The sequence below is a fragment of the Lissotriton helveticus genome, chromosome 11 (genome assembly GCF_964261635.1).
Source record: "Lissotriton helveticus chromosome 11, aLisHel1.1, whole genome shotgun sequence".
NCBI classification, from domain to species: Eukaryota; Metazoa; Chordata; class Amphibia; order Caudata; family Salamandridae; genus Lissotriton; species Lissotriton helveticus.
Genome location: NC_136072.1, coordinates 1,048,483,658 through 1,048,504,841, shown reverse-complemented (window position 1 = coordinate 1,048,504,841; position 21,184 = coordinate 1,048,483,658). Strand labels below are relative to the sequence as shown.

Here is a 21,184-nt window from a genome sequence, read left to right as displayed (position 1 = left end):
GTAATCTCGCAGGGAAAGCCAGGACGGGTTCCCAAAGCAAGCGCTAAGAGACCTGTCGGTGATTTGGCGCTATATAAATCGAAAGTAACATAACATAACATAACATTTGATGGACGAAATGCAGACCAAATCAAAACATTACTGTTTTTGTTGATAGAGCCTTGTGTTACCTGCAGGTCAAAAGTTAAGATCCTTGTAAAATAGCTTAGTGAGTTATGACCCTGCAGCAAGGACCTGCCTGCAAACAATAAGGCATATGTTTAGAACCTCGCTGTTATTTACTCAATCTTTTCTTATTTTAAAGATGCTAAAAAAGGCTACTTTGGGTAGTAATAAACACTTATCAGTAAGTGCCATATATATAGTTATTAGTGAGATAACTAATGGACAGATACATCCGACATTCTAACAATGCATGCAGATTTTGTGCACACAACCGGTGCACAGTCAAAAAGCGAACCCCGCCCCTTGTCCCACCTTAGCACCTCCCTTAACTCCGCCCACTGCTCCTTTTGGTGAATACCTGCACTTATTTTTTTCCATTTAAAGCACTGGCCGTGACTCACCTTTATTCCTTGAATGCTGCATCAGTCAAGTCCCTTGCTAGTCTTTCCCATGATTGTTGGTGCAGTGCTTGTCATCATCCACGCGCTGCACCTTTGAGTATGTTGTTCTCTCTAATAAGAGAAGTTTTACTGCTGCAAAGCCAGGATGTGTGGTGCCCTCCAATACACTATTGACAGTCGGGTGCTATCCATAGTCTGTGTTTCCTGCACTGCTTCAATTTTTTTGAGCGGTTTCTTTAATATTCTTATACATCTTCTAAAGCTGGTGCAAGCGCCCAGGTGTAACCAGGTGGGAGATCCCCAGAAAGGAGCAGATGCCCCATTTAGTAGCATGCAGGTGGCATCTGGAGATCCTTCTTCGAAACTGGCACTGAAACCTCAAGGAAAATACAGCAGACGCCGGCCGGTTCTGGGGGCCGGTAGTGGGGGCCGACTCCAGGGCTTGCAATGCTCCTGCCATCCCTTCCGAGCTGCAGCCCTGGGGACGGGGGCTGCAGCAGAGCACTTGGACGTTGCGCTACTGTATGCAAATGCAGCTCAGACTCTGCTTCACCCCTCATGGCACGCAGGTGATCACAGCGCTCAAAGTGCATGATCGATGAGCATTTTTATGTGGTAATGCAGACCACCACATTAAAAAGCGTTAATCAAACGCCTGATGCGTGGTACTTGGCAGGACTGGAGTTCAGGATGGACGTTCTGTGCTGAGCAGCAGAAGGCAGGCAGTGTGGATTACGGTGGGCAGTCTAATGCTCCTGCTTGTGCTGGGTTTTGCCAGTGCCAGCACCTGCATCACCCCTCCTTGCCCAGGGCTAAGCTGAATTCAGCCAATCTGACCGGCTGGTTTGGGTGAGGGCAGCAAGTACTGCAAATGGGCCTTAAATTAAACGAAACCAAAACGATGGCCTAAATCAGGTCTAAAAGGAGATGACTGAAGGAGGTGACGACTAACTGGAGATTACTGATTTAACATATCTGAACCGAGCACACATTCCAGATCCCCAAAATAATCTGCAGTCTAAACCACAGTTTTTTCTCTTGTGTGGTTAATAACATACTGTTTTAATAAAATGAACCCCTTGAATTTTAGATCTGGAAGAGTAATGATTTGAAAACAATGAAGCCAAAATTGTACCTCTTAAATCTGAGACTGAAATGCTGCAATTAAAACAGTATAGCTCCTTGAAAAGGTACACCTGCAGTAAGAGCTATATCGAACAAGCATTTACAATGCAACAGTCTCGCCTTTGCAAAAGTCAGAGCTATTGGCATTGTAAATGAATAAATAAATGGCATTGTCATTTACAATGCCAATAGCTTAATCTCTCGCAAATGCCACACACAAACACACAGACACACACACACACCACACACACAGACACACACTCAGAGCCACACACAGAGCGAGCCACACACCCACACAGAGCCACACACAGAGCCACACACACACAGAGATCCACACACACACACCGACCCACACACACACACACACACAGAGCCACACACACACATAGAGCCATACACACACAGAGCCACACACACACACAGAGCCACACACACACACACACACACAGAGCCACACACACAGAGCCACAAACACAGAGCCACACACACACACACACACAGCCACACACACACACAGAGCCACACACATACACACAGAGCCATAATGAAACAGAAAGTGCGCCCTAATGCTAATGTACTCCCTACAGTCACATCGCCAGTGTGTCTTTTGTATGTAAATTATTAAGACAGTGCTCTTTGTCCAGCTAGAGAGGTGATTGGAAAGGCATGTTTCTATAGAATGTGGTGAGGTCAATGACATATTTATAGTCAAAGCCATAGGCACCATCTTGGATTTCATCCTGTTGGGCCTTTGCACTTCTTTTGGTACTAGTAAACCAAGGGAGGCTGCTGCTACTGCAGCACCTTCAGGGTGTAGCAGGCGTTTAGGGTATTAAATTGCAAAGGTAGTCCCATGACTGCAATGCGACGCCATTTGTTTTTATTCAGGGTCTAATTTTTGCCTGTGAGACCAGGCACTCTTGAGCTCCCACTAGGTTTGTGCTCTCAGCCCACACTTTAGACAGATGGTCGATATCATTTTGGGACATGGCCTACAGTGTGACTAGTGTGCTGCCCATTCTCAGGCTTACATCCTCTTATAAGGTCATCCAGAGATGTCCTTGTTTCTTTGACGCGTGGCCAAAGTTTATTCTAAATAAGCGAGAACAAGTCTGATTGAACTGTGGAGGCCTAGTGTGGCTGTGAGAAGGTGAGCTCATGCCTGAGTGGATCGGAGCCAGCTGCTCACGCATGTTGCGGAGTGCCCCTTTACCCACGGCAGGCCTCTGTGTGGCATAGATGCTGTGTGCCGGGTCTCCTGGAAGAGAAGGGATCTGGAGGCTCGGAGCCCTGATGGCTGAGTTGTGCAGCCAGAGGAGGGCCCCCAGGGAGCACTCAACTATGGAGATGAGCTGCCCATTGGAAGCGGTAGGTCCTACCAGCAGCCCTGCCGCCAAGGTGAGGGGCCACCAGAATCGCGAACCTGTGTGTGCTGGCCCTGACACTGCGAGGGACAATATTTACCACTGCTGTTTTGAATTTATACTCCGTGCACTCAATATGGGGAGTGGAGACTCCAAGAAACCCGACTGGCACGGAAGATGAATCTTCCAGAGCTGGGCACCGAGTGCTAGGGCCTACTTCCCCCAGCACCCCCTCCACGCCCCAGGGCCCGCGCGAACAAGACATAGATACTCCTGGTGTTGCTTCACCCATAATTGTAGCATAGTTTCAGAATAACCATTCTGTATGTTAATTTTTGGGAAAATACAACGTTGTTTTATCTCTAGTACTTCTTGAATGGGGAGTGGGTGCAGAAGGCGCTCGTTTGCCTGTTATGTTTTAGTTGAAAAGTACAGCGAGATAGAAATGTATTTTTTTAAGTCTATTCAAATGTAAAATTCGACGTTTTACTGAAAATTAAACAGAAAATCCGAACAGAGCAAAAAAAATACCAACAATAAAACCCACTAGATAAAGTGGTTGACAGAGTCGGTTATGCCCGCAGTTTAAGGATATTTTTGAGCAACTCTGTCAGTGTGTGGATTCCATGTTGCTCCCATTTCTTCCTATTGAAGATGCTTATTGGGTGTACAAGCATTTGACGCTGCTAGGATCCCACCAGGCATCAGCGGTTGAGCCGAGGTGTGATCTCACCGCTTGTGATCCCAGCCTATTGCAATCTCCACAGTAAGGAGTCAGTGAGGTTCCCCCCAGGGCATTGCACGCATGCATTGGCCGAATGAGTAAACACCAGCGACTTTCGATTAAAACTCAACAGGCGGTGGGGCACACCCTAGTCTCGTGAGTGGTTAGCCAGGACTCCAGGTCAGAGGAAGCACCCCCCATCTTTCCCACCCTTTCATGTATTTATTTACACCCCAATGCATTCTGGGAGTTCTAGTCTTGATTAATGTGACTTCAAACAGTTGGACTACATAATTGGGCGTGGAAGGTAAATACAGTCTGACACCACGCATGGCTTGTGTGCATTTAGAGCATAAATAAGATGGGCAAGTGTGGGCCCAAATCGTACAAACTCACTACATTTTAACATTATCATCCTACCCGTCAGGAGTTATTGAAATAGGTAATAGTCTGTCCTTAAGCCACCTACCGTGGCTATCGATTGGACTAACTTCCACCCATTGAAATTAACTCGGTTGTTGCCAGCAGTGGGGCGAAGCCTTCGACTTACCCCAACAGGTCAGGCCGGGGACCCCCTCGGGGACGCCTCTTCTTCTGAGGGCAGCTCCTTGATGGGGGGCAGCTGCAGGCTGTCCTCCCCCGCCGCGGCCGTGCCTCCGATACCCCTGTGAGGAACTCCCTTCTTCCGTCCACCTCCCCCTGGCTTGCGGAAAGAGAGGCGGCGGGAGATAGTCTCGCTCCAGCTCCTCCAGGGAAATCTCGATATTGCCCGTGTACCAGAAGATCCAGCCAATGAGGCTCAGGAACACCAGAATGGCGCCGGTGTAGATCAGCAAGTCGCCAAAGTCCCTCCCGTTGATCTGCAGCTGGGCGAAGATGCCCACCAGGAGGGAGGCCACCCCCACCAGGTCCTTCAGAACCGCGAACAGGAGAGCCATCCGGCAGCGTCCGAGAGCGGCCGGAGCCATGTCTGCGCATCCCCAGGTGTGTGGCGCGAGGGCGGGGCGCTACAAAGGTGTACTGTGTACACAGCAGACTCAGGAAACCGAACAAACCTGTTGTGGGAGGCAGAGATCACGTTACACACTGCCGAAGGGGGCGAGCAGGCTTAACCGTTTCGCCTCATCTCACCCCACACAAGCTGCAATGACAGAGAAATAGAAGGAAGTAGTGAGAGCCATGGGCTGGGCAGGGCCTACCCACCCTGTGCCCCACCCACCCCGCCTCACCAAGCGTCCGGGAACATCATCAAATTATGGACGAAAGCCGGAGGTTCTTTTGTGACTGTCATGGTTCGCTGTCAGCGTACCTGCAGACTTCTTGAAACATTAGAAAACACACACACACACTCACTCACTCTCTCGCGCTCTCTCTCTCTTTGCTAATTCACAGTCACCCTTACAACAAGCGCTCGCGCGCTCGCCATTTATCTATAAGCCCCATCCTTTTCAGATTGGGGGGCGTGTTTTCTAGGATGTAAACAACAATCAAAACACGCCCCCCAGTCTGAAAAGGACAGGGCTTACAGACAAATGGTTCTTCTTTCGATCTAAGCCCCGTCCTGTTGCAATTGGGGGCGTTTTTTTTTGACTGACAACGTCACTAGTAGAACAAAACAAAAAAACACGCCCCCCCATTCTGAAAAAGAGGGGGCTTAGAGCGAGAGAATGACGACACTGAGACCTCTTCTTCAATGGCTGGCCGCCGTTTAGGAGGCCAGCCAATGGAGAAGAGGGGCGGGGTTTACCCTCGCTACTCAGAGTCATTAAGTCTCGCTGGCGAGACTACGCATGTGCGCAGCCTATGCTAGCCGAAACCTAAAAATGGCAGTATTATTTATATTTCGCTTAATTATTTCCACGCCTCCTTTGAAATATAGTTAAAGGCCACGTGCCTGTGCCTGTGACGATGCTGCTGCTTCCATTTCTACAATACACCGCTAGCACCAAGCCCCAGAATGAAACACCAGAACTAGTGTAGTGCTCGGTCTAACAAGCTACTTAACATGCAATTTCCCAGAGGCCTCTGCGCGTCTCTGGGAAACGCTTGGCACAAGAGAACTGATCGAAATTGCAGATATAACGCTACCATCTTCATTATTTTGGCTACCATAAGTCAACAGAGCTATACTAATGCCTCCACACTCACCCCCTCTCAAGCCCTCTGCGACTCCCTAGCCTCATTCTTCCACAACAAAATTGCAGACATCCACAACAGCTTCGACAACCAACCTGGAGACCAACCCACCCAACCATCTGCTGGACCTTCACCCCCCTCGAACATCCTTAATGACTGGAACCCAATCTCCATTGAGGACACCATCCGCCTGATGAACTCCATCCACTCAGGATCCCCCACAGACCCATGCCCTCACCACATCTTCAACAAAGCAGACTCCATCATAGCACCGCACCTCCGAGACGTCATCAACTGCTCCTTCAACTCCGCCACCTTCCCGGAAAGCTGGAAACACGCTGAACTCAGCGCCCTTCTGAAAAAACCCACAGCGGACCCCACCGAACTCAAAAACTACCGCCCCATCTCGCTCCTTCCATTCCCGGCCAAAGTCATCGAGAAAGCTGTCAACAACCAGCTCGCCGCCTTCCTCGAAGCCAACAAATCCCTCGACTCCTCACAGTCCGGCTTCCGAGCAAAACACAGCACTGAGACCGCCCTCATCGCAGCAACAGACGACATTCGAACTCTACTGGACAATGGAGACACAGTCGCCCTCATCCTCCTCGACCTCTCCGCAGCCTTCGACACAGTCTGCCATAGCACCCTTCTACAGCGCCTCAGAAACATCGGAATCCAAGGAAAAGCACTAGAATGGATCACCTCGTTCCTCACCGGAAGAACCCAGAGAGTCCGCATTCCACCATTCAAGTCAGAGGCCACTGAAGTCATCTGCGGCGTACCACAAGGATCTTCACTCAGCCCCACCCATTTCAACGTATACATGAGCCCCCTCGCTGCCATCGCCCGCCAACACAACCTCAACATCATCTCCTACGCGGATGACACTCAACTGATCCTATCACTCACCAATGACCCTAGCACCGCCAAAACTAACCTACACGAAGGAATGAAAGAAGTAGCCGAATGGATGAAACACAGCCGTCTGAAACTGAACTCAGATAAAACAGAAGTCCTCATTTTAGGTACCTCCCCCTCTGCATGGGACGACTCTTGGTGGCCAGAAGCCCTTGGAAAAGCACCCATCCCGACAGACCACGCACGGAACCTGGGCGTCATCCTGGATTCCTCCCTTTCGATGAACAGACAAGTCAACGCCGTTTCTTCATCTTGCTTCAACATTCTACGCATGCTCAAAAAAACATTTCGTTGGATCCCCACCGAAACTAGGAAAACGGTCACCCACGCTCTGGTCACGAGCCGACTGGACTATGGAAACACCCTCTACGCCGGTACTACCGCTAAACTCCAGAAAAAACTCCAACGAATCCAAAACGCCTCAGCCAGGCTCATATTAGACATCCCGCGTAAAGAACATATCTCTGGTCACCTGAAAAACCTCCACTGGCTTCCCGTCAATAAGAGGATCACTTTCCGGCTCCTAACCCACGCACACAAAGCACTCTACGAAATCGGACCAGAATGCCTCAACACACGACTGTCCTTCTACACCCCCTCCCGCCAGCTACGATCATCCAACCAAGCCCTTGCCACTGTACCTCGCATCAACAAAACCACCATGGGAGGTAGATCCTTCTCCTACCTGGCAGCTAAAACCTGGAACTCACTTCCCACTTACCTTCGCCTTACCCAGAACCACCTAGCATTCAGAAAGCAACTTAAAACGTGGATATTTGACAAGTAATTCCCCACCCCTCCTCAAGCGCCTTGAGACCCTCTGGGTATGTAGCGCGCTATATAAATTCTCTGACTTGACTTGACTTGATACATAGTTCCCTTGCTCTCTGTAACATGAGATACTAAGGCGACGGGGCATTGAATTCACAATAAAATAGTTAGCTTTGCGCAGTGGCAGTATCGTAGCCTATGACGTCTAACAGAGGAGCGATTATTGCTTATTGCAAACTTTACCCAATACCCTGCTGTGGTGACTTGAAATATAGTCGCTACTGCAATTTTTGACAGTTTCTAAGGAGATTGGATGATTCTGTGAAAAAAAGTATGTTTAAATTAGTAACAAATGTGAGCATGCATCGATCCCGAAAATGAAGGGAGTTTTTATGTGTCTAATAAATCAATGTTTGCCATTTAGATTTTCTCTGAAAGGTTTTACTGGCTGGTACCATTTGAAAATGGCGGGGGAGAAAGAGCCAAATGAAACACATGACCCCCAACTCTTGAAAGGAAAGTTTGATGAACGAGAGAGGGATTGTTTCTCCAATGTACTATTGTGCTCTGTGTAGTCTATTCCCAGTCCAATAAATAAGCAAACAATGCATAGCACACTGCTTACGCACGTGTTTGCTACCTATGCTTGTAACTACTATGGAAACACTGCACTTCCTCTCATGCTGTAACACAAATTTCATGGAGAGGCGAGCTGATGACTGCACATGTGTGCACTTAATTATATTTTGATACAATAACAAATCACGTCATTGCGTCCCATCTGTCCTGGAGGCCACTGCAACTGGTCACAGTCACGGTCAGTCATGACTCCGTGACGACTCTCTCCCTAGCTCTTGGCTCAGCAATAATTAATTAGCCGGCGATAATAAGATCATAATATTACAGCAGCGCGGGCGGCCCGGCGTGAGCAGCAGGCAACACTGCAAGCTGAGTGCCAAGATTGAGGCAAGTGCCGCAGCCTGCAAACCAGTAGCCTCTCACCTTTCTCACAAACTCCCGGCTCTGGCAGCCATTGGGCACTATCTCGTGACGTCAGGCTCGGCTGTGTGACTCTCAGAGCCCCGCAGCACTGCAGGAAATAATAGCTACATTGTAGTGAGCCTGCCAGCACCGTAGCTCAGCTGGGCAGCGAGCGCCCCATGCCTGCAGAAGCAGCGTGCACAGGCCATGGGTGGCGCTTTGCCAGATGCCACACACTCAGTTTGCAGCACTTTAGGGACAGCTGAGACACATGTATATGCGTGACAGTGCATTTCAGTGCGTTGATGTGGAGCACCACACTGAAATGCGTTAGTCTAACACCTGATGCGTGGTACTTGGCAGGACTGGATATAATACTACTGTTGGGGATTTTGTGAACTTTTCCACCTTACAGTTACAGAGAAGGTGATGTACAGCAGATAAGTATATTTAAATAAAGCCAGGGACTCAAAATTGGAAGTAAGTTTTTAGAGGTGAGTTCAGGTAAAGTCGCACACTAATCAGGGGCTACTCTAGGTTCGGGAATAGTCTGGTGAGTCTTAACTATTGTTGACTATGCATATGGTAAATATATACATTACTGAAGTGTAGATGGTAAAAGAATGAACCCAGAGACAATTTAGTTGGGCGGTGACCCCCTAGATAATTGTTAATCAGGCATCAAGCAAAGGGGTAGCACTCGCTGAGACTACCCTTCTCCAGGTTGTTGTTACAGGGATTATATTTAGTCTCTATGTAGTTATCCTTTTTAACATGTCATCTTTTTGAGATGGTGATTTCCACATGTTTTTCACTAACACGAGAATGTGCCATGCACGCATATATTTTTGGTAGACGTTGATCAGAACATTGTGAATCAAGCACTTTGCTTTCTTGCCACTCAAGAGACCTGTCTATTGGTTTTCCTTGATCTCTTTGCTGCCTTCGACACAGTGAATCAGGCTTCCCTTACCAGTGTTCACAGAGATCCAATGGGCACTGATGGTTTAGTCATAAACTGATTTATATCATGTCTAACCAGTCACACACAGCGGGTGTAACTTGGCAATTCCTTTTCAAATCCTCTGAGTTTGTTTTTAAAAGTCCTACACGGTTGTATTCTTTAATCTTTATTTACAACCTTGTGTAGATGTTCTTAGGAATTCTGGTACCTTGTAAAACTAGTAAGCCAAATGCACAAGAGCCAACCACTTGAAACTTAACCCATTAAAAACTGAGTTCCTCCTGATCTCTTTTATTGAATTCAACACACAATGTACAATCTTAGATCAATTCCTACAACACCCTTGTGCAAAAGTCATTGGGTTGCAATCTTGATAAGAGATTGACCTACAAAATGTTGTGTGGCATTTTAAGCTCCAAGTAAATTTTCCAGATTCATGCCCTTATATAGGTACAATTCACATTGCCCTTATATAGGCATAGAAATCAAGCCCATATTTAGGCATAGCCCATGCTACCCAAATACAGGCATGGCTACTTCCACCCGTACCAAACGTCACAACGATTTCTTGGAAAACCAGCTTAAGCAGTTGGGGAACTTCCCCTTGCTTAAATATTGATTTGTCCAAGAACTCAGTTACAGTACAAAGAACAACTATTGCCTCAGGGTTCTTTCCTGACGTTCATATGCCCGACTTTACATCAAACTATGGCATTCCTAAACACCCTCAAGGTATAAATATACCTTCACTTGCTCTAGCAAGATACGGTGGTTCAGAGCAGTTCGAAGGCCTACTTGCCTGACGCAGCTCGCTACAGCAAGTGCCGAAGGAAGACGACTCTCCAGCTGACGCACTGATCAGGAAGCTGCTTTTCTCGTGCCGAAAATCCAGCTCCAGTGTTTCCGGCTCCCCTTGCGGGGTGTTGGGAAATCGAGTCCCGAGACAGAGATACCAGACCTCCTTCATTCTGACTCCATCATGGAGCTGATTAGAACCTAGAGAAACCTTGGGTAGATTCTTGGTAAAAACAACTAAACCTATGCTACACAATACTTACTTCTTCCCTCGTACTAGACTTAGGTTAGGTACATTTGGGTAGACGTATTTTAGAAGCACCAGTTGAGTATTTTAGTCAATGTTATTTATGTATGTATTTTTATATGGCTTAGAAACCATACAATGCTCTTACAGTTTTATTTTATAATACTATTCTCGCTGTACGCATTATACTTCACAGTCAGCATAACGATTGTAGCAGTTCACTTCTCTTGCATGAGAATGAAGACTGTTCAATAAACCCCTTTTATTGAAAACGCCTGTCTCTCTATTTCTCTGCAACTCTGTTGAAACGAAGCATGCACGATTGACAGAGTGAAATACTTATCTATTGTTTCCGCGACTCTGAGGGATATATTCTTATTCTTGGGAAACAAAGTTGTCATGTTTATGCGGCTGTCAGAAACTAATCCCTTCTTGTGTATTCGAGAAAGTTTCTAGTGACCTCGGAGTTAGCTGGCACACACACAATTAAGTTTAGTATATTCGATAGAGACCTACTTGACCTCAGTCCTACATCAAATCTATAGGATATATTATTCTCTGTTCTCTGACCTGGTCTTACCACCCTTGTTTGCAATCCTCACCTCAATGCTTCACCCCACTCACTCCTCTCTTGATGCAGTAGTTGCCCCACTCCCCTATACCTTTGCCCCTTTTTCTGCACTACCCACTGTGAAACCGCCATTGTATACAATGCTCCATGCTTTGTATGTAGGTCTGCTCTGTAAAAGACATATACATACATACAGAACTTGCAGCTGGAACATAGATGGAGGACATATGTGCTTTTAAAATGGGGAAATGGGTATCTCGCATAGAGACAGCCATGGGGATTAGTGTCCCATTGACTCCGCTTGCCTGTTTATTGGGAGTGGTGGTGCGCCCCAGAGGTCGTAGGATCTCTCATAGATTGGCTCAATTGGCCCTACTCCTGGCGAAGAGGTGGGAGGCTTATGGGGTAATGGGGGCACGAGCTCCGCTGCTGACCTTTTGGTTGAAGGATTTGATGGTGTTGGGGCTGCGGAGGAACAACACATGCTCCTCACACATACCGATGACGGGGTGTCCGCGGCTATAGTACAGTGGATACAGCTGCTGGGTATGTTCCTAGACGATGAGAACCGCTCTGGAGGGGAGGATTGAAGGTGAGGAGGAGGCATAGCTACCATTGGTTCAACAGGTGCAGCGACACCGGGGCCCATAGCTCAGCGGACCTCATTGAATCCTGATAATTGCTAGATTTTACTATCCCAAATACAATCAAAGGTGTAATTTTCCTTGCTTGCACCGAGGCCCATGGCAGCCTTGCTTTGCTACTTTTGTGAGGGTCATGTTCCTTCTTTAGGTCGAGAAGTGGTACAGATGTCCAGGTTTGTCAAAGGGCTCCTGTTGCAGGTTTCAGCAATCAGTCTAGTTGAACTGGCGGTTGAGATGGTGGATTTACAAAAGTTTCACTGCGGGGCAAACATAGACTCACTCTCGACACCGGTGTTTGCCCCACGGTGATTGCACTTTTTAGGTCTCGCCCTGGAACAGGGACAGAGACTCTATAGCTGTCTGATGCCGGGGAATGAGGGACACAAAACTGGCACGATTTTTAGCAGTCGGATTTGGCTGCGCGAACGCGCACGTTCCGTCCTGCGCCGCCCTCCCAGCCTACTGCGCATGCGCCGCCCTCCCAGCCTACCGCGCATGCATGCATGCACACACACAGACACACACACACACACACACACGTCGCAGACAGACACTCGCTCACACACACACCCCCTCCCTCACAGTCACACACACGCACTCCAAGACACATACACACACGCACGCACACACATACACACACATACACAGGCCGCCTCCCCCCCGCGCCTACATGCTCCTCTCCCTCCGCCCGCCCGCCGCTCAGCAACGCACTCACCGGCTTCCTCTCCTCAGCTGCAAGGCCCGGCAGCAGGACTCTTCTTCCCTCCTTCGGCACCGGGGCGCAGGGTAGGCTCCTGCCTGCTCCGGTGCTCCCTGCTCCCAACACGGCTCCAATCGCGGCTCTTCCGTGGGAGGCGGGGTAGGCTCCCGCCCTCCTACTTCCTGTTTCCGGGTGTCGCGCCGGCCTGCCTGACTTCCTGGTCGCAGGCCGGCAGAGTAACGAGGATGTTTTGCGGTATGTATTTATTTATTTAATTATGCATTTTTATATAGCGCAGACTTTACCCGAAGGCGGTATTTATTTTTTTATGTATTTATGCATTTTTATATAGCGCGGACTTTACCCGAAGGCGGTATTTCTTTATTCATGTATTTATGCATTTTTATATAGCGCGGACTTTACCCGAAGGCGGTAATGCTTGCCTTAGCGTAATGGTGTTCCTTCTTAATTTATTGGTGGTGTCCCTGTTAGAATTATTCCCACTTTTAGTCTAGCAATGCTTGGCATGATGTTGGCATCTTTGCATAGCTGCCAAGGTTTCAGATTGCTATGTGTGACATTTTCATAATTTCAGTGTAATTATGAGTGACATTCCAACGACTATGAGTGACACTTTTTCGCAAACAAAATCAAGGAATGGACACTAGGAAAACATATAAATATCAACAATTACACCCATTTGAGCAACAAGAAGATGTTAAAACTGCTGGAAAGCACCAGAAACTGAAGCATCTGTTGCCCTTATAAACTGATGGTACTAATAACCAAAACGAGGACTCAGTGCGCGCCGTGCCACTACAAACAAAAGGACGTTTCTATGAATTTCAGCAAAGTCAGTTATTGTATCAGGGTCAGATCTGTTGCGGAAACCGGCTCAGTGCCACTTGCTCACCTCGAATACAGAGAATAACATAATGCCTGCTATAGTGGGAGTGCGGGGGTGATAAGGAGGCTGATGAGGACTATTTTCAAGATTGGGTCTCCTCACTTGAAAACACACATCGACATTGTTCGTTGGGGTATTTACGGATAGAATGATTCCGAGGTCCAGTCTTTCCAGTACCAAAATTTTGAGCAGGTGTTCTGCTTTAATTACTTCCGCGCTGACAAACCGAAAATACAAAGCTTTACCTAATCCCTTTCTTGACTGCTGAACCGCTAAAAATCTCAATCAAATGAGCATGGGATCTTAATTGTATATATGAGCATCAATAGTTTTCCTTGTTCAGAGGTTATAGGTGATCATGTTTAAACGTGCACTCACTTTGAATAAAGGCAGGCGAGGAGCGGAGACGGCGCCGTGGCGACAGGCACCTTCCCCCCCTGGGCTGGTACACTCTCACATCTGCAGGCAGCAGTCCGGTCCCGCCGGTGGCGGGTATGGTTGGTTGACCCTTAGTAGCGGTATCAGGATTATACCACTTCGCACAGAGCCCATTATAGATCCTGTCTCTGCCAGCCACGACTGTGCAGCCCATCTTACCGGCGTGTAGTGAAATCCGGTGGTTGCGCGCATGAGCCAGGAGGCAAAAAAAAGCATAATTCAAACTGCCACTCGCTTTGCCCCCTACGCAAACAGAGTTAGGGGATACACTGTTGTGGTCACGTGAATGCCGTGCTCCGCAGTAGGTTTGCTAATAATGAAGGCTCATTGCTGCAGGCAGCGCAGCAATAAGCCATTCACAAACTGACATTTCACACTTTGACTATTACATACACACTGCCAGAACAGCACGTGGTCTACGCTGCGTGCTCAGATCATTCGGAGTTGGCCGGGGTGGCGATTTCGGTCCCGCTTATCTCTACCTCTGCAAGGGTGGTGATGTCAAGGATGCACTACAAATGCGTGACCTTGCATTTTTGTGCGGTAATGCGGACCGACGCACAAAAATGTGTTAGTGTCACACCTAAGGCGTGATACTTGGCAGGGCTGTCTTTGGCATTATTGAGCCCATCCCTGGTATAATGGGACCACAACGTATTGTGGGCATTCTTGACCCAATTGTGCTTCTCTTCACCAGCGGTGATGGTCATCCCTGGCATGCGATGGGTGTTCATGGAATTGGATGTTGATATGTAGACATGTAAAGCCAGACTCTGTCCATGGGGCAGTAATATTCATGAGTACTTGATGACATGGAGATCAAAAATACAACTAAAACTGAAAAGCCATTATTTTGAGAGACTGTCATATTTGTTTTTGGGAATCAGAAAGAAATATTTATTAAAATGAAATGCTTGTAATAACAAGCCAATGCATGATTACCAGCTGTGATCGTGTTTTCAAAATGTTTGTAAAGTTGATGTTAAAGTGATAATTCATGCTAATTTCTGTAGTCTTATTTACATCTTGTTTACAATTATACTATACTACTAATGTATGTTTACTAGCCATAACTGTACTGTTATATGTTACATTTTAATTACAGTGTTTGCCTTTTACAATCATTTTCTTACAAACTACCTCGTAAAACAAAAATATTTAGGGCTAAAATATTTTGCACTGTTTGCACAATATATTTGTGATGTTTACACTTACCTATTTGAAATTAAAATGTACAAATGGACATTTAGTCAATTACCATTAAAAAGTTTAACTTTTTTGCTAAGATATTCTTGTAATCTTTTATGCAAACAAATTTAAATACTGCATAAATAATTTTAACAACAAATACTTTATATGTAGCTTTTTATGTACATAAGAAAACTATAGCATAAAGCAAAAAACATTGCCATTTACAATAATAATAGCTCAAACTTAAATAATGCGAGACCTATTGCATTGCAAATGCTTGTTTTAACGGGGGTACCCGCCTATAACCCTCACCCCTCTTCCCAACCAGCTGATTGCCAATTCCCTACATACAATTACAGCTCTGTTTCATTAAGTGCCTGAGTGCAGGTAGTGAAATGTCCACCGGCAGGAACAACACAACACAAAGTCAATTTATCGGGATGGTAGATCGATGTCTCACAACCGATAGACAGATTTAGGAGCCATCCTTAAAGAAAAATGTCTTCATTGCCTCTTGAAGGCTGGGCAAATGGGCAGAAATGAGAGGGATATCCAGGCTGTGTAGCTATGAGTGATTATATATCTTCTTGTTTGTACTCCATCCCCTAATGATTATCAAGGACTAAGAGCCTCCATGGTTTCCAGGGCCAGAAGCCCTGGCAATCTCCCTTGGTGCTAGGACTACTTCCAGTGTCTGCTAGCCACCAGTGTTAACAGTTTAGTTTGCTTTGGGTGTCCATTTTTTCTTGCATCCTCTAGCTTGTGTCGTCCACTCTTTTTATGACTTTTTTGTCTGTGGTGTAGTTGCCACCAGAGCCGTCACAAGGAGGGGACATTGCGCCCCGTCCTCCGCACACCAAAGGCCACACTGTCCTTCGGCAACATTTATTTATAGAGTTTTAATTTCAAGTGAGCCCTCTGTCTTCATTAAAAATGACGCAAATTGTGTGGCCAGACCATGTGCTGGCGCCATATGCCATGTTTTTTATTTCCCAGAAGTACATTTTTTTTAATACTCAGAGAAACAGGTCCTGCTTGTCGCACCTGTGACCTGGTCAAAATAGAAGAAGCAGCTAGAGGGCCCTGCATTAAGTTTTGTCTCCAGTCGTTGCACTGACATCTGACAAGCGTCGCTCATTTGATAGAATTATGTGTAGTGTGTCTGCTATTGTTTTGCTTTTCTGGCTTTTAATATTTTTGCTGGCTGATTTTCGTTGTATTTGTGGTGGTAACATCTTACAGCGTCACCACAAATGGCCACTAGAAGGCGACATATTGCAACAAATGTCCTTTAAAAGGGTTTATTGCTAGAGTGAAGAAAGCACCAAAGTGGCAAACTATGAAAGTTCCTGGGGGTTAAAAAAAATCCTTGCACTGGAATTGTTTCAAAGGCTTTTCCTGGCCAGAATCTGGGCTGGATATGTGTTCTGGCTTAGAAACTAAACTCAATCAATCAATCATTTATAAAGTGCAGCAAATCACCTATGAAGGTCTCAAGGCATTGGGGTTGCTAGCTACTGCGAGGTGATCCGTTCATTCGAACAGACAGGACTTGAGTTCTCTCCTGAATTGCTGCAGTGTTGAGGTGGCTCTGAGGCGCAGGGGAAGGATGTTCCAAGATTTGGCCGCCAGATGTGAGAAAGAGGCTCGACGGATCTGGGGGAGTCTGGGAGGAAGAGGGAGGCGGATCGTAGGTGTCTGGTAGGTTGGTGGAAGGTCATGCTTTTTTTGATGTATGCTGATCCTACGTTGTGCAGGGCTTTGTATGCATGTGTCAACATCTTGAACTGGCATCTCTTCTTAAGGTGGGGTGTGATGTGGGTCCGTCTGGGGAGCCTTACAGCTGAGTTTTGTATTGTCTGTAATCTGTTCGGAGGCATGTGGTGATTCCTATATTGAGGGTGTTACCGTAGTCCGGCCTGCTGGTGATGACTGGGAGCCACCTGAAAATCTTGCAGAGCATGCATAGGGTGTGGAGGAAGGGGGATGAGACAGCGTTTACCAGTTGCTTCATGGATAATGGCTAGCTTGCTGGCCAAGATGATGCTGAGGTTGCGGGTGTGGTCTGTCCGGTCCGGGGGGGTTTAGGGGTGAGTTATGCAGCCACCATGCGTCATTCCATGGACAGGTTTTGTTCTCAAAGATGAGGACTTTTTTGTCTGTGTACAGTTTGGGGCAGTTGTCTTTCATCCAGTTGGCAACATTTATCAATCATCTGTGGAAGTTGTCTCTGGTGGCGGAGGGGTCTTCTGACAGCGACAGGATGAGCTGGGTGTTGTCAGCATAGGAAATTATGTTGCGTCAGTGCAATCTAAAGGGTCATGTACACGTTGAAGAGGGTGGGACTGAGGGATAATCCTTGGGGGATGCAGCAGATGATCTTGGGTTCCAAAGTGAACGGTGGGAGACAAATTCTCTAGGTTCTTCCAGTGAGGTATGAGGCGATCCATTTGAGGGCGTCTTCCTGGATTCTGATGTGGTGGAGTCTGTTGATCAGGGTGTGATGGGAGACAGTGTTGAAGGCAGCTGATAGGTCCAGGAGGATGAGGGCTGCCCTGATGTTGTCGGTGGCTGCGATCAGGCTTGTCTCAGTGCTGTGGTTGGCCCGAAATCCGAATTGAGAGGGGTCCAGGAGGTTGTTGTGTTCCAGGTGTTTAGTGCATTGTTGGTTAATTGCCTTCTCAGAACTTTTGCTGGAAAGGGGAGGAGGGAGATGGATCTGTAGTTCTTCAATTCTCCTGGGTCAGCGGATGGTTTCTTCAAGATGGGCCTCACTTTTGCTTGTTTCCAGTCCTCAGGAGGAGGCCGAGGTAATGGAGATGTTCAGGACTTTCTTGAACTTGTCACCAATTGTCTTGCTCCTGAGGTTGTAGACGTGGTAGGTACAGGGGTCCATGTGTGCTCCTGAGTGCACGGATTTCACAATGGCGATTGTGATTTGGGTAGTGAGAGGGTCCCAGTTAGTGAGCAGGTGTTCGAGTTCTGCATTCATGGGTGTGGGTGTGAGTAGGCTGATGTTGTCAGCGGCAGGAGTTTGGGGTCCGAAGTTTTTGTTGATGACTGAGATCTTGTCATGGAAGATGTCCATCAGGGAGTCACACAGTCCTGGGGAGGGAGTGATGTTGTTCACAGTGGCTGCAGGGTTGGGGAACTCCTTCCTGATAACAGCACAAAGGGTGGGTAGTAGTGTTCTCTAAATAGAGAAACGTCCGCACATTCGTTGACCTCACTGTATTTAGTAGTACGATATAAACGTGGAATTTATATATCATGCAATCAAAGTTCAAAGATGGGTGCTCAATTGGCCCTAACAACACCCACTACCCCACGGTGTTAATTGCACACAAAGTGTGCATATGACAAAAGACACAAAAAAGGGCTCAGACAGCACACCTATAGTCACTATTTAGTCGTCAAAGTATAGGACACATCAATGGGTATAGATTAACCCATTCAACATCAATCTGAAAATATTTGACAGTGACAATAGTCAAAATATAAGGATCCAAGGCATGTGGCAGTCTTGATAATCTTTATTCCAAAATCATTTCATAAAAACTTCCCAGCACACGACTTGCCGACACGTGTTTCGTCTTTCAAGAAGACTTTTTCAAGGCAATAATGGATGTACACTATCCTGCAGTCAATCACTGTAGGAGTTAAGGCTGGTCACAAATGTGGAGTAACTTTCTTAGACAGCCACCGTGTAGGTCTAAGTTTCAACAATGATCAATAATATAAAATTGGATCACCAGATGAATCTGTGATTCAGTAACCATCCGACCAGCAGCACTTCTATGATCCTGTCACAACTGGCATAATGACCAATAACACAAAATAGATTGGTGATTCGATAACAGTCCGTTTGTTCCAAGTAGGGCACTTCTATTATAGCTGTTGAATCAACCAAAGTCACAACCAATGTACTGTGTATTAAACATTGTCCTCTCCTACGCGATGTACATGATAGTGTCAAACTATCAGCAATTCGAATGCAAGGTCAAAACCATGATAAGTCCCGACCTAATGGCGATGGCGTCCGCAATCATAGACCGTCCGATTTCAAAGACTCTGAAATCGGACGGTCTATGATTGCGTTTGACTTTGGTTGATTCACTGGTCTTCTGAAGCTAGACTGTTCCAAGGATAAGAAAAGCTGTACTGGCTTTTCTCACAGTGTAGGGTACCACTGTTGTGTGCTACAGTCACTGTGTCTTCAAAGAGGACAACACTCGTGGAGCACATGGACAATCAAATGTTCTTAATTTTATTCATTTAAAAGTTTAACCAGAAAAGGAGCAAACTATTAAACAAGATAAAAAAAACATCTAAAAAAACACAATGCATAATTATAAAAATAATATTACTAAACTATTACTCTTGATAAAACATATTACCAACATTGGAGATTCACAGTATACAGTATAACTATACTATAACTATACTGCGGAGACGTGCAAACAGCTCAATTGTAAAGTGCAAGATAATGTGCAAAACAACGCAGTAGATGTTGGTACAAGGTGTATCCCTTTAGAAACAATCATAAAGTTTCTCTCTGTCGCTGAATATATTTAGCCACAGTCAAACAGACTGCAATGGAAGAGAGTGATTGAATGAAAATCAATGCAGGTCTGCATTGCCATCATCCAACACGTCTTAAAATGAGAAGCGTAAATCGCCTTCTCAAAAAAGATGTAAAATGTACTAAATAACGTAAAATGCAGTGTTGTCTGGGATGAACAGGAACCCCATGGGCATACTGGAAGCTTGGCAAAATAATGATTGGATACTGGAAACGCAAATTGGTAGTGTATGGACTGTAGTCTAAGTTGTGTGTGTAGATATGTTTGTAGCATGTTTGTATTTCAAATAAGATAATGCTCCATTCCTAGAGTAATTTTGATTAATAGATAGCCTTTCACTGTTTCTGAAACTCACAACATTCTCTAACTTTCTTACAGTTTTCGTAAAAACGGGCCTTAACACGATCTTTACAAGGCAAAGAAAATTCATGTGCGCATGTCCAGACTTCAACATACTTTCGTTATATAGGCTAGTCAGGGAACCTTAAATGCTCTGTCTAATTTCAGGCAGTCAGACAAAACCAGCCTGCTAAGGCCAGTGTTTGGTCCATACAGATAGCCACAGTAGCAAAGGGCGCGAGTTGAGATAATCCATACTACAACCGAGCCACAACTCTAAAGACACGCGTTGGCCGAGGCACTATTGTGGCAGCACAGAAAAAGGGGTGTGTCAGCGATCCCCAGTTATGGGGGAGTGGCAGACTTGTTACATATCGAGCCTTAAGTAAACTACTCGTTTAGGGGGTACAAGCAAAGAGGTTTGTATCTCAACACTCAAATAGTGTCACCAACCATCAGTTCCCCCTGTTCTGCATTTCAGGGGATAATACTTTGGACACATCTCAACCAGCAGAGTTTAGCACATTCTTGTGGGTTTTAAAAACCAACCCATGTGATGAACATGTATGTACAGAGCTGAGTTGGTAACTGGCCGGGCTCTGTGGATCTGTTCCTCCACCTCTCTGGGCTTTCCTAGATCATTCGGATATTAAAGTGTTCTTTTACAAGTACCTCTTAAATGCATTTGACTTATTTGTGCTGGAAGGGAAAGAGCCTTTACAACGCGGGCTGAGATGCGTGTGTCATTTCCCCAAAAGCAGAACAGTGCTTTCCTAATCAACGCATTTGCCTTAACCACGCATACACCTGGTTAAGGCAGACAGCGGTCTAGAAGTCCGGATGGGCGGGGTAACACTTTTAATTCACTTGTCTTATTCCTGTTCACTTCACAATTTTTTATATATCACATGACTTGCATTAAGAGAACATCACATTTCGGTGCTTTCTGTGTTTTTGGGTCTGTCAGGAGTCACTATCCAAATGTAATGATGACAGAAACCAAATTATTTATCCCAATTAAATTCTTCATTTGCAGCCTTGAGGAAGTTACTTTTTAGTAACGAAACACGTGTCGGCTGCCTGCTGTGTTTCTTTCTGGGATACAAGCACAAAAGAATGTCAAACTACGAGCTGTACAACTTATATTAACTATATGGGATTGTATGAACAATGAACGTGTTGAATTTTGATATTAAATAACAGCAAAGCCACTTCAAGTC

The 21,184-nt window shown here is 46.2% G+C and overlaps 1 protein-coding gene and 1 non-coding gene across 2 annotated transcripts in view; both read left to right on the top strand.

Moving 5' to 3' along the window:
- MORN3 (MORN repeat containing 3) overlaps positions 1-21,184 on the top strand; it is a 146,474-nt gene that overhangs the window by 19,113 nt on the left and 106,177 nt on the right. The window lies entirely within an intron of this gene.
- On the top strand, positions 7,774-7,913 carry LOC144793117 (U4 spliceosomal RNA). The gene has a single exon (XR_013602779.1). It is a non-coding gene; the product is annotated as a U4 spliceosomal RNA (small nuclear RNA).